The following is a 14,484-nucleotide window of genomic DNA, read 5'->3' as shown; positions in this document are numbered from 1 at the left end:
CTGGTAGTAGGATTCTCCTTGTTTATGTATCAGTGCCCGTGGAGTAGGAATCCTACTTTGTACTCTACCTCCCTTCTTTGTTAAGTATAGTAATATGTGACATCATCAGCAGTGGATTGCGGGTGCGCGATATATAGTTAGCGCTTATAACTATATATGGAATTTCAATGGTTTTATGCGAGTAAAATAAGGTTTTGTAAATGCAAATCCCTAACTATATATGGCCTAAAACCAATGGTTTTTTCATTGAATATATATATATATATATATATATATATATATATATATATATATATACCTAACAGCTCCCAATTCCACCGCAGAAACGGTTTTCAATCAGGACACGGACCACACAGCAGGTTCCAAATTTAAAGTGCTTTATTTACCCTTCAGACAGACATGCCGCGTTTCGTCCAGTCACCCCGGACTTGATCACATGACATGCCGTGACCACCACAGTGCATAAATACTGTTGTCCATTACTATGGCTCTTCCCCTACTTACAATGGATCTAGAAAACAGACTTTAGGAGAATATATAAATGCAATATGTCGATATGTAAAAGTGTCTCTCTTAGCAATTCGATGTAAAAAAGAAATCTTAAACATTGACACAAATAATATTGAAAAGGGCTAGAGATATAATGGGCAAGTGCCCATAAATAGCAATAATCAAAGAGTATATATCTTTTATCGTCCATGATTTCAATATAATATATATATATCCAACAGGTAAGCCCCACTACATTGCCCAGATGGCTTTGCAAAGAGCCACGCCCACTGAGGCAGGTAATTGGACTATTAAAATGTGCACAAAGAAACAACGCTTTCATTCCTCTGCTGAAAGCCACTGAAGAAAGGATGTTGGGTATCCTGAAACGCGGCTGGCTGCAAAAATAACTTTATTGAATACTGCACCTGTTTTTTCGTGCGCTGGCAATTGGTGAAATACATTTTAAGTGCCATTAAGCTTCTTGTGGCTTTACTCCGTTGGGGCTTACCTGTTGGATTGATGAATAACGGCTGTTGCCCAACCATGGAGTAAAGTCCACAGCCTGGCGGGTCCGTGCAGGTTATGATTCATTGCCTGCAACTTCGGGAAGAAGGCGAGTGTGGCGCCATTACAGGGTGACGCTGCCTTGAAGCACGGAATTCACCTCTGTAAAGCGGGGCAGAGGACAGGCAGGACAGTATTTTCATCCACTTGGATCAGGAATTTAAGCTTTATTTGTTGGGACTGCAAGCCGCCCCACGAGGGGAAGATGATGTAGCACTAGATTGCCCAGATGGCTTTGCAAAGAGCCACGCCCACTGAGGCAGGTAATTGGACTATTAAAATGTGCACAAAGAAACAGCGCTTTCATTCCTCTGCTGAAAGCCACTGAAGAAAGGATGTTGGGTATCCTGAAACGCGTCTGGCTGCAAAAAGAACTTTATTGATTACTGCACCTGTGTTTTCGTCTGCTGGCAAGTGGTGAAATAAATTTTAAGTGCCATTTAGCTTCTTGTGGCTTTACTCTGTTGGGGCTTACCTGTCAGATATGATATGTATATATATATATATATATATATATATATATATACATATATATATATATATATATATATATATATATATATATATATATATATATATATATATATATATATATATATACACACAAAAGATGAATTTCGAACGCTCTTGGGGTATAGATATACATACATAGATATAAATATATAGATACACTCCATTAAAACAATCCAGCGTCAAGGATAATGACAAAAGAAAACCCGAACTCCAGGATTCGATTTCCACTGAAATGTATTCAGCAATGTGTTTCACTCACAGTGGGGCAACGTCACGGCCTATTACAAACATAATATGTCCAAGCACCCTTAAAATTAAAGAATCTATAGAGTTAGAAAAAATTCCAAGTTGCAAGCAGTCATAGAGCATTTAAACTTAACATAAGTATTACACAATAAGGTAACTTCGCATAAACATGAAAATTGTCAAATACATTCTGAACGAGTAGTCATTTAAAGTAAAAAAAAGTAGCAATTTAAAATAATCATAAATCATAAATTGAAGCAAAGCTAAACCACTCATAACACTGCAAGTACATTGTGCCTATTGCTGGGCGGTATATCTATACATGTGCACAAGTTATTTGGCATAAATCATTACATTTATGTTATGTGTAGAAACGGATTGCAGAAATAAAAGCCAAAGCATATCTGATCGCACTCATAGAGACTATAAGGCGTCCAAAAACCCAAATACATATATAATATTTATATTCACCCATGCACTTTCTGTGCCGTTTTAATACTGTTGTGAGTCCCTCTCTTGATTTATATGTTCCCACTAAGTGGCTCATAGTACAAATAATGCATGTTTTTAGATTAACCTAGTTGACTAATGGGGGGCGTGGCCAAGCCGGCTATGTGAGCAGACGTGCTCTGCTGAGGCTCCACTGTAGGGCCAGCATATCGCCCGTTTCTAAGCGCCGTTCTGGTCTGCAAAAATGCCAGACAAGAATCGGAGGGAGAGCTGCACCTGCTGGTTTGCCCCAGACCCAACAACAGAGGGTACTACTGCGGGAAAATAGAAGAAAACGGGACTCGGGCTGACGGTGACAAGATGGCATCCATCCACTTCTAACTGCAGACTCCGAGCAGCGCAGACCAAAGCGGACTTCACCGACAGCGACGGGACTCGGCGTGCCGTCGCAACCGCTTCCACTACCGGGTTGCTGCACCGCAGACTCACGGCGCGAGCTCCGTGTTGCGATGGGTGAGACCCGACGGCGATCGGTGGACTCCTCCATTCTTGACGACGGCTGGACCCAAGATGGCGTCTGGGTCCCGGGTGAACCTGTATCATTAAGACCGTGAACCGGCGGCCCTCCATGGATGCCCTACTCCGGACTCCCAGCAACGGGTGGAGGGAAGATTGTTAACCCCCTCCACCTCCCCATTCTTTTCTACTTTAACCACACAATATGTAGGAATGCTCTTTCCTCAAGGCCGCCTGGTCCTAAGATGGCGCCTAGGACCCACAGCGAGCAGAGCTGTTGAGAACACGACTCGGGAGCCTCGCTGGTCATCCCACAGAAGCAGACCTAAGATGAGCCATTGGACCCCTTGCCACTGGCGGAACTGCTGTGACGAGGGCCCCCCGCCTTCCCTCCTCAAGGTTGTGAGCCTCATATACCTAAATTGGACCCTGCCTGACCCTGACATGGCAGTGCCATAACCTCTATTGCTCCCCCGCCCCAGCCTACATACCCCAACGAGCCACACAGACTGTCACCCTATCAAGGACGCCCTGCTAACTGGCACCGACACACGCAGTACCACACAACCTCCCAAGGCCGAATTTGGGCACAGTGACACCCGGAGCAGGAGCTCCCCTTCATCATGAAGATCCACTAACCCAGTATAATCCAGTATCCCACTAGTCAGGCACCAACCGTCCACTGGACCTGCACCCGCCGTCCTCCATGACGTCTACGATACAAAAGACCCTCATAGTCACCACAATTGGGAAACCAAGGGCATCCCAGCACACCACAGTGCCCAATGTCACCCCCGAAAACATGCCTAACACCAGGACGGTGGCTGCATCTACCGCGCCTCAGACTGACCCATCAATCTCAGACAAGCTGAATCAGGTACTGACGGCCATCGAACACTCTAGGATCTCTAGGGAGAAGCGCCTGGGCACCCTCGCGACGGATATCAGCCTTATAAGGGACGATAACCGGGAACTTGCAGACAAAGTGAAGGAGGGTGAGAAGGAACTGGCTGAGCTGTAACCCACTATCAAGGTACACCAAACAACACTGAAAGATGTCCTGAGCTGCCTGTCCACTATTGAGAAACGTACGGACGACTTGGAAGGGCGTTAGCGACGCTGCAACATTCGCGTGCTGGGCCTTCCAGAAGGAATCGAAGGCACGGACCCGCTGGGATACATGGAAACATGGGTGAAATCATTCACCCCCGCAGCGGATAGGACGGCGTTCTTCTCCATTGAACGTGCCCACAGAGTACCAGCCCACAAGCCTCCACCAAGAACACCCCCAGACCGATGCTGGCGACATTTTTACATTTTCGAGACCGGGATGTGGTGCTCCGAGCAGCCAGACAAACAGGCCCCCTCCATGTGGTAAACAGGCAGATAATGATATTCCCAGACTACGCATGAGGGTGCAGCAGCAAAGATCCTTGTTCCCAGAAGTAAAACGTCAGCTGCGTGCTAATAAAAAACAATACTCTCTCCTTTTACCTGCCCATCTCAAAATTCTCATAACGGTTCGGCCCCCTTCTTCACGAGTTCAGAAGAGGCACACAAATGGGCAGACAAACACTGCACGCAACAATCTAGAACAGACTACACGCGAGACCCGACCTCTAAGCCACCGCAACCCAGGAGACACACCCCAAAGCCGCAATATAGCAAGGCAAAGACAACGATCCGGACTGGCACCCAAGACTCCCCAGACCTAGAACAAATCATGAAGGAAAGACGCGGGGTCCTACAAGCAGTGATTGACCTACAGGCCTCCTCCGAGGTGGAGGACATTGATCGAGCTCCACACCTCTTCTCTTCAGAAGGGGAGGACGACAGTGATGGAACAGCTTCCGGAGTGGACTCAGTTACACCTCTGATATTCACCCCCCAGACAGCTGATACCATGATGGATGGACAAATTAACTCCTCCCCAGCATGAACGGATCTCACCGCCAACCCTAAATGACTTATATAATCTGCACTCCCCTCTTGAAAACATGTGACATGGACATGATTTGATAAGCTGCAAATGACGCTCCAGGATCCTACTAAGGCCCGATCGGAGAAACGTCTCGCCTAGCACGTACTGCCACCCCCTTTGTTTATTGTTGTTCTCTCCTGTTAGAGAGAGTAGGTTTGGACGTATTACTGACTGTAATGAGTCCTCAGCTTTGGGAACTTTTCCCGACCCCAGTTTTTTACAGTTTCTTACCCTACCCCCTCATGGAAATACACATAATAGGGTACCCGAGACATGGTTATGGGAGGCAGATGGTAGTGCATGTGTTCCTCTCACCGAAGGGAACTCACTGATCACTAAGACCGGGCAGACACAGCCTATCCAAACGAGCACTGACGACATCACATGGCTGCGAAGACACAGAATGCTGACATCAGCAACGCTTAATTCCCGAGGTCTTCACACACCAAGCAAGCGATGCACCGCACCATATACTCATACAAGAAGCGCCAAAATGCCTGAATCGCTTTCCTACAAGAGACGCATCTCACTAACACCGAGCTAAACAAGCTACAGTCCAAATGGCGAGGTATCATATGTGCCACGTCATACTCCACTTACGCACGGGGAGCGCTGATCTGGATCCAACCAGGGACCCCCTTTCAGGAACCTAGACGGGTGGTAGACAAGGAAGGTAGATACGCCCTATTACAGGGCCTCCTCGATGGTCACTTGGTACTTTTGGGAAGTATATACGCCTCGAACGTAGAACAGGAAAAGTTTTGGGAACATCTCACTGGGGTACTTGCCCAATTTGCCTCCATACCATGGATTTTGGGGGCCGACTACAATTGCACACTAGACCTCACATTAGACTGCTCCCATCCCCCACCCACACACTCAACCACCCAGAAACAAACAGAACGCTTCAGAGCCTGGGTCACACAATGGGCACTCACTGACGTATGGAGAATGCAACACCCGCAGACTAAGCTATATTCGTTCCTCTCCATCCCACATTAGCCTTAGAGTCTGTCTAGACTGATTCTTATGCTCAGCTGCGGTTCTGCCCAAAGTCTCCCACACAGAGTATATGGGGAGGGTAATTTCTGACCAAGATGCTCACATTCTGCCATTAAACTGGAGACCCCCGCAACCTCCAGTCCCTACATGGCGCCTCCCATGAGACTGCTGCCTAGCAGATCCAATATCAAATATTGACCAGGAGCTAAGTATACAGGACTACTTCACAAACAACGTAGGGACGACATCCTCCACATTGATAGAATGGGACACATTCAAAGTGGTAGCCCGGGGAGAATGTATTAAACAAATAGTGGGAGTAAAACTGACCTTAGAGCAAGCACTCACCAAAGCCAAAATACACCTCGCCACCGTTACTAAACAGGATGACACATCAGAAGAAGTAGCGACACAGATCTCCGAGGCCAGGACAGAATATATGACGGCTTGTGTCAACCTCCAACGCCCCTGCTAGCATGGTTAGCCAAACAAGACAGCGGCATGAACCCCATCGCTGAGGTAATAGACCCCCATGGTAACTTAATATGATCTCAAGACCAAATCCTCTCAGTATTCCATCAACACTACTCAAAGGTTTACCGGTACCCAACCCTAATCGAGCAGGACATAAAAGATCACTTTCTCGATCCCCTAACAATAGGGGTGGGCGGAATTTGTGAAATTCACTTTTGCAAACTATCGCGAAAATGTTAAAAATCTCCACTAACACACCGAATTATCGAGAAGACGCTGAAGATTTTTTCCCGCCCGTTCACTGTATTTTCTGCGTGATCGTATTGAAAATGTCTCGCCAACTTACCCATCTTGTTTTCACTTGTCCTGCCTGCTCGCAATGCTTACTTCCTATTCCGGGTCACGCAATGCATGCTTGCGCCCGTTCACGGTACGTATTTCCTGTTCGGGAACGCTTGTACGTGTTCGCGATGCTTTTTGCGTGCTCGGGGAGAAAATATCGAACAAACTTTCGCACGTGGTCGCAATGGGCGTGGCCATCTTGTTTTTCACTCTAATGATATGGTTCTGGGGCCTGATTTTCAATCCTCCCTCTATCTTTCCAGTCCTTTGTTTCAAGACACTTTTTTAAAATCTTTTTTATTTATTATCTCTCTGACTATTTTCCTGCTTCTATATTTTTGGTTTTTGTCTACTTTTTGTGTGTTTTTTAGCTACTTTTTCACTTTTTCTATATTGCCTGCTCTTTTCATTTCCTTTACTTACTTTTTTAACTTTATTACCTTTTCTTTCCCGCCCCGTCTCACTCTCTTCTACCCCAGAACCATGTCCAAGGGTAGGGCTCGCCGCAGGAGCCAGAGGCGCGACCGCCTTCCTTGCGAAAGGCGGCACCCACAAGGGGTGCAGACACGGGCCTTATTTGGGGAGTTGGCTGCACTAATGTTTTTGCGCAGAGCCCCCTCTCCTTAACCCTGGCAGCAGGTCGCAGGCCTGGGTCCCGGTACGGGCTCCGGGAGCATCGGCAGCGGTGGGGGAAGGTGTGCCGGGCAGTGTTTCGCTGCTCTGGGATCCGGTGCACCCAGAACCAGTTGACGCACCGGTGGTCCAATATACTGGACCGGGAACAGGACCTGCTGGACCTGCTAGGAGTGGAGGTCCCAGGTCTTGGTGAGTAACTATTTAATTATTACTACTTTGTGCCTGTTCTTCTACTCTGTGTTATATACTGCGAATATCTTTTTTTTCCAACTAGCTAGAATCCTGCTGCTTACATTACAGGTAAATTACGTTTAAAAGTCTTCTGTGATTGTTATGACACAGGTGCTCTTCTGCGCTACTAATCTTACTTGTTTGCAACTTTGGGTTTGCGCTCGCTTAGCGTGATTATGTAAGAGTTTATTTTAGAGAAATTAAGTAACGTAATGCTATAGTGACTCTAGTCCTTACTTTGTCCTGTCACTAAGAGATAGGGGCGGATTGATACTTAGGTTTAGATACTTTGTATGAGTTTGTAATTTTTTAGTGGTATGCGTGATGCCCCGCTGTTACGTCACGTGCTGCTAGTACCCCAGTCTTTATTGGAACCTTTTCTAGTTTGTTCAATGAGTGGTAATAGGCTTAGCAGCATTAGCAGAACATCAGCATCAATCAATCAATCAAAAATTTGGTGTATACAAAAATGTAGTCAAGTATCCTCCATTTGACCATATGCATTGTTGAGGACTAAAAGAAGTGGAAATGCATACTTTAATGTACAATTGGCATGCCTGGAATAGGTGGGCTAGGTCAGATGGTACGTCTTACTTAGGCTTAGTTAGTATTCTGGAATCAGAATGGAAGAGTGAATTAGTGTTGATGAATAGTAAGTAGTCGATCCGCAAATCCCCCGATACTACTTGTTGACCAGATGAGATTGGTCAATTTAGTTATTGCAATTGTTGTTTACATAAGTTTTGACCGTTCTTTAAAAATATTTTATTTGTTTGACACCATTCATCAATGTTTGTCTCTTTCTTATATCTTTCTTGTTCAGCACCCAGGGGCAGGCAGACAGGGGCGCAGTCGGTGGGAGAACACCAGCTACAGGACACCAACGCGGGCTCTTCTGCTGGCCCTAGTAAGTCTTCTTTTTTTTAATAATAATTCTTATTCCATAACTTTTACTGCACCATATTTTTCCCGAACTATTGTTTCCGTTTCCTAATGCTATTTTTTACCAACAATTATCCTTCGATCTGTACTGTTTCGAAAATCTTGTTATCCCTGCCTCTGCTATGATGACTCTCTGTACTACTACTATTAGTCTGTCTGTACTGTAGTAGCTAAGCTTGCCCAGTTGGCCACTCTTTACTTTAAAGGTTTTAAATAAAACTCAAATTCACCAGTAGCTCTAGCCACTGAGTCCAGTCCTTTGGGTCGTCCTCTTGTACTACTTCTATAGATAGGATAGGACATACTACTACTGTTGTAGGGATTTTGAACATACAGAACTTTGAACAAGAAAATAGGATGTTGGTGATGGGAGGTTGGACCTTCCCTTCCTCACACACCTCAATCAGAAGTTCAGAATCCACCACAATCCCCTGACCGACTAGTTATAATAGTGCCTTGTCATAACTATTAGCTCTCCAAAACCCTCCCCCCAAGATACCCAACAAGTAGACAACCCAGAACATAGCACACTCAACCTCTCAGTCGTGGAAGCAATGCACATGCACACCCTTCCTTTCACTCACACACTCGTGTAAGTCCACACCAAATACCACCAAGTCTATGTAAGTTAAAAACATTTATTTTGAATTGACAAGCTCTGTATGTTGTTTTATAATGCAGCACCAACAGGAAAATCAATAACATTAAAACAATAAACATTGCTACACTTACTTACAGTTGGGAAATAAATCATGATAACTGAACAGTTGTGGAAGCACCACCATCCCCTAGGTAGGAATGTAGTGTATATAAATTTATAAATGAAGATCTCTGAGTGAATTTTGGGTACCCCTCACCTTAGAAGAACCTAGTACTGGTAGCTGTTGCATCATAAGCTCTGCAAAGCTCGGCAAAGCTCTGGTTCGTAGAAGGGAATCTTCCGTCTGTAATGCGAAAAATGAAATGGTGCACTTTAGTATATTACACGTATTTCCCAGCCGTGCCAAAAAGTGTAGCATTTATGGATAAGCAATATGGACTAATAGTACACCAGAACTTCATTAAAAAAGTGGCTTGTTAATGTTTTGGTTGACCTTGTACGCAGCGCTTAGACAGTAGCAGTATGAGGTCATGTGGGTTCAAAGGTGTCTTATAAAACAAGCTGCAAGGTAAAGTCACTTGTGCAAAAATAAAAGACACAATGGTAAAATGGTTGCATGGCACGGGCTAACGAAGCAAAGGCTAGAATGACCCTAGGGACCATATATAACTACTAGTGTCTACTTTACTACTACCTGATTTGTACTAGTGATATATGTTGTATACTATTAACTCATTTTTCAATCTTGCTACTGACCAATAAGGGGAGATGTATATGACGCCTAAAAATGTGTAATGTTTTCTAGGTGCACTACAGACAACCATTGCCGGGGGCAGCGGTGAAGGTGACGCGGATGGAGAGGATGCAGCATTTGCCGATGGAGCGGTAGGGGGCGAGCCAGCAGTTTGTATACTGTACTGTTGAGACTTAGGGCCCCATTAGGATGGCAGGGGTATTGCCCCTGCCGGGCCGGCGGTAGTCACCGCTGGCCCGGCAGGGGCTAACCTCCCGCCATCCCTGTAGAAAAGACCCCCTACCAAATTACAATGGCTGGGGGGTCCACAGCAGATAGAAAGACCGTCCGCCGATTTTCCCCACATTCGACATGTCGACTGGGCGGAAAAGGGTTCAATATGGTGGCGGTGTCTGAAAAACACTGCCAGCCATAAAACGTGCATTTTGGAATGGAGGGTACCTATGGTATCCCCCTGCCTTTCAAGGCACAACGTGGCAGGCACCACACAGTGCCTGTCACTTTGTGCTTGGAAAAGCACAACATTTATGCTTTCAGCACCGCCCGCCACAATGTTAAAAATACAGGATGCGCCAGCCACTGTGGCGGGCGTATCTTAGTTGCCCCCACAGGACCCCCGCCCTTATGGCGGTGGGTCCCTTTTAGGTTGATGGCGGGCGGACAAAGTCAGCCCGCCATCCTAATGATGCCCTAAGTAAGTAAGAGTTGTTTTGAAAGTTTGAAGAGTGAAGACACCCTATAATTGGCATTAGTAAAGGCATTAGGGGCGGGAGTATTGAGTAACCAATGACCTCATCTCTCTGTGATTTCAACTCCTCTTTGAAAGTTTTATGGAGAAGACTAAAAGTCAGATCAGATCACCTGGTGTTGAACTAAAAAGTGAAAGACGAGTGGAAGGATGAAGGACGGGCGAGATTTAATATTTATGACTGACAGAGAGAAGGATACGTGTGATGCAAGCAAGCAAATTGCAAAGGTGACTGATAGTAAAGAATCTGATGTATGGTTGGTTGAATGCCTGAAAAAAATCCTGCAAATGTTAAAGCCCAAGCAAGTGGGAGGATAGATATATACCAGAAATGTTATGTACTGTGCTTTATAGTGCTACCATGCCACTATGTGTATAATTAACTTTTCTTACTGTTTTTCTAAGAGTATATTTTACAATTGTCATGTTTTTTCTTTTTGATATACAGCTACTCCTTCCAAACCTGATCGGAAGAAGTTGGCCGCCGAGGCACGGCGTCGCAAGCTGGAGGCAATCCTTCTAGAATATCTGCGTCTGGTGGTCTTGGAAGAGGAGGAGGAGGAGGCTGCAGCAACTGAAGCCTCCTCCAGTGCATGGGCCCTAGCCATCGCCCTCCAGCGGTACGGCACCACCATCTGGCGGCCGCCCGCCGCATTTCCATCTCTTGTGCCTCCCCCACTGTGGCTGCAACTGCCACGCTCTAAAGCACCACGTCTCCCTACTAGAGGAGGCAGTGCGTGTCCTCCAGAGACAATCCCGCAAGACATAGACCCTGTCTATTGCCCCTTTTTTTTTTTCTTTGGAAGACCTTAATTGACATTCGTTATTTGTACACAGCCAAGAGCCTACAACACGGGGGCCGGCTTCAAAGTAGAAAACAAAACATATCGATGAGTTATACATAAATTTCTCAGTGCAATAATGTTAGATCCGGCATTGCAATTCAGTACTTGAGGTCTTACAGTTTTATGATTTTGTAGATGTACAACAGTGAATGAAAAACAAACATTAGAACATAAAATATGAGACCTTTACAAGCTCACAGTCGTGACAGTGTAGTGATTGCGAAGCATGGAATGCCAGGGGCACACAGGGCTGGAAGGCGCACCATTCCTGTACAGTAATTCGTGTATATGAGTCATTACTCCTCACCTATATCTAGTGTGAGCACATAGTCAGTGAAATAGCACCAAAAGTCCTTAGGCCTAGATGTTGCAGGCAGTTCTTCCTCATAGGTTTGCAACTTGTCCCTACAGCTGGTCATATCACGTAACCACCCTGAGATTTTGGGAACTTGCTTGCTGTTCCAGCACTTAGCGATCTGCCTCTTAGCCAGCAATAGTGATATAACACAAAAATTACGGCGGGTAGCTTTAAGTTGTGGTACAAGTCCAAGCAGACAAGTGCGTATAGTGCATTCCAACACTACCCCTATCATAACGGACAGCGCAGTTATCACTTCCGTCCAATAATCATGGATCTTAGGACAGGACCATGTTAAATGCACAAACCCTGCGCCCTCCTCGTTACACCTTTTACATCTGTCGTTATCCTGCAAGCCAAATTTGCACATACGCGCAGGTGTGTAGTATGCCTGATGCAAAAACTTGTAGTGGATGATTCTCAGATTGCCGTTAGGGGTAAGTATTTGCGTTAATGCACAAGTCTGCTGCCACTCCTTTTCAGACAGCGGTTCCACCAGCACTGTGTCCCCTCTAGCTTTGGCTTTGTCAGTGGTATGCGTTATCTCAGCTTGTGCTGTGGTATACAGTCTAGACACCAGGTGTGTTAGGTCCTGGGTGGTGATGAGCAGCTGTAGCGTGTCCAGGTTATCAGGTTCGGTCGGGAATGTTGGATAGTGCACCTGCATTGCCCGCTTCAGTCTGTAGTGTGTGAATGTAAACATAGGTGTTTTGTTTTAGATATATGTTAGGTCCTCCGTGTTGACAAACGTGCCCTCAGGAAACAGGTCTCCCATTCGTACAAGGCCCACTTGCTGCAAGAGGGACATGCCTACCGTTTCACCCGTGACCGATAGCGCCTGATGATAATGTAGATGCATTGCAGGCGCATATAATGGGGTCTTATGTGCTAGCTGGCTCAGTTTCACCCAAGCCTTAATGGTGGTGTCAATGGTGTTGATATCTTGAGCATGCAGTGGTTGCCGTATATGGGATATGATCGCTGTTAGCGGTATCGGCGTCGCATCCCCCTCCTCGATAGCAGTGTGTGTGAGGTACCGTATGTCGTGGTACCAGTATGCAGCGTATTGTGCCTGAGAGCATAAGTAATACAGTAGAAAGTCCGGCACCCCGAAACCTCCACGAATATATGGAAGTGTTAGTGTTTGGAGGTCCACCCGTGCTTGTTTGCCTGCCCATATAAGTTTTAATACAAGTGATTTTATACGGCGGAATACCTCTCCGGGTGGAGTGATAGGAATGTTATTAAAAAGATACAGCAGTTTAGGTAGTATGTTCATTTTCACTATCGCTATACTATCCACTAAGGATAGTGGTAATTGTATCCAACGGTGTCTCTTATCCTCCAATTTGGAAATGGCTGCTCCATAGTTGGACCTTATAACCACTTCGGGGTCTCGATGGTATATCACACCCAGATACCGTATAGGCTCCGACTGCCATTCCAATGGGTAGTCAGTGTCCTGAGGAGTTGTGGTATCAGTTAGAGGGATAATGGATGATTTGGACCAGTTTATGTCCAGGCCTGAATGTCCACCAAATTTGATGTTTTCACGTAAGATTTGGTTTAAATGTGTGTTGGGATCACGGACGTACAGAAGCATATCATCTGCATATAGAGAGATATGTAATGGCCTAGACGGGAACTGCAATGCTGACGATTTGTCATTTTGGCGGATGATACAGGCTAGGGGTTCGAGCGCTAAGGCAAACAACAAAGTTGAAAGCGAGCATCCCTGCCTAATACCACGCTGAATGTTAAATAGGTCCGACACGTAACCGTTGATACGAACACGGGCGCACGGATTGGTGTATATTAGGGATACCCACTGGATGAAGCGCTTGGAGAAGCCCATTCTTTGTAAAATAGTAATCAAGTAGATCCACTCAATAGAATCAAAAGCCTTGGCGGCATCCAGCATGACCGCCACCGCTCTTGTGGATGGTTGGAGATAATGCGAAAGAGCAAATAACGATCTGGTGTTGTGAGAAGTGGAACGCGTAGGGATAAACCCTGCTTGATCCGGTAGGACCAGATTTGTCATCAGTGGTTTCAACCGTAACGCCAATAATTTCGCCAATATTTTGGAGTCTGTATTTATAAGTGAAAGCGGTCTGTAAGATTCGCTTATTTCTGGATCTTTGGTAGGTTTAAGTAAAGCGATTATGACTGCTTCACGCAGTGTTAGGGGCAATTCTGACCTGTCAAAAGCTGCACTGTACATTTCCACCATATGGGGGGCAAGGATATCTATATATCGTTTATACAAATAATTGGTGTACCCGTCGGGACCTGGCGCTTTCCCATTTGGGAGAGTTCCAATCACCTCAGTCACTTCCTCAACCATGATGGGTGACGCCAAGAATTCCCTCTGCCCATCCGACAACCAACCTATTGCCACGTTTTCTAGATATCGAAAAATCTCCTCCTTCTCTGCTACCGGACGTGATCTATATAGATCCTCGTACGTGCTCGCAAAGCATTGTAAGATTTCTGTGGCGTGCGTGTGGATCGTGCCCTCCTCGGATTTAACTCGTAGAATAGCCGTGTGTCCCTTACCCTCGCATATCTTGGCCGCCAGTACGCTGCTCGGTCTACCTCCCTCCCCATAAGATCTGGCCACGTGTTTTTTGTCCAGATATTTAATTTCGTCTTCTACAAATGTCTGGTGCTCTGAATACAGTTTACGGAGTTCCCCCAAGAGTGCGACATCCTGAGTCGTCTCGTAGGCCGTCTCCAACTCCCTCATACGTGTCTCGCAGCGTGTGATTTGCTTACGTATGTCCTTT

Source organism: Lissotriton vulgaris, chromosome 6 (genome assembly GCF_964263255.1).
Source record: "Lissotriton vulgaris chromosome 6, aLisVul1.2, whole genome shotgun sequence".
Lineage (NCBI taxonomy): Eukaryota > Metazoa > Chordata > Amphibia > Caudata > Salamandridae > Lissotriton > Lissotriton vulgaris.
Note: the sequence above shows the minus strand (reverse complement) of the source record.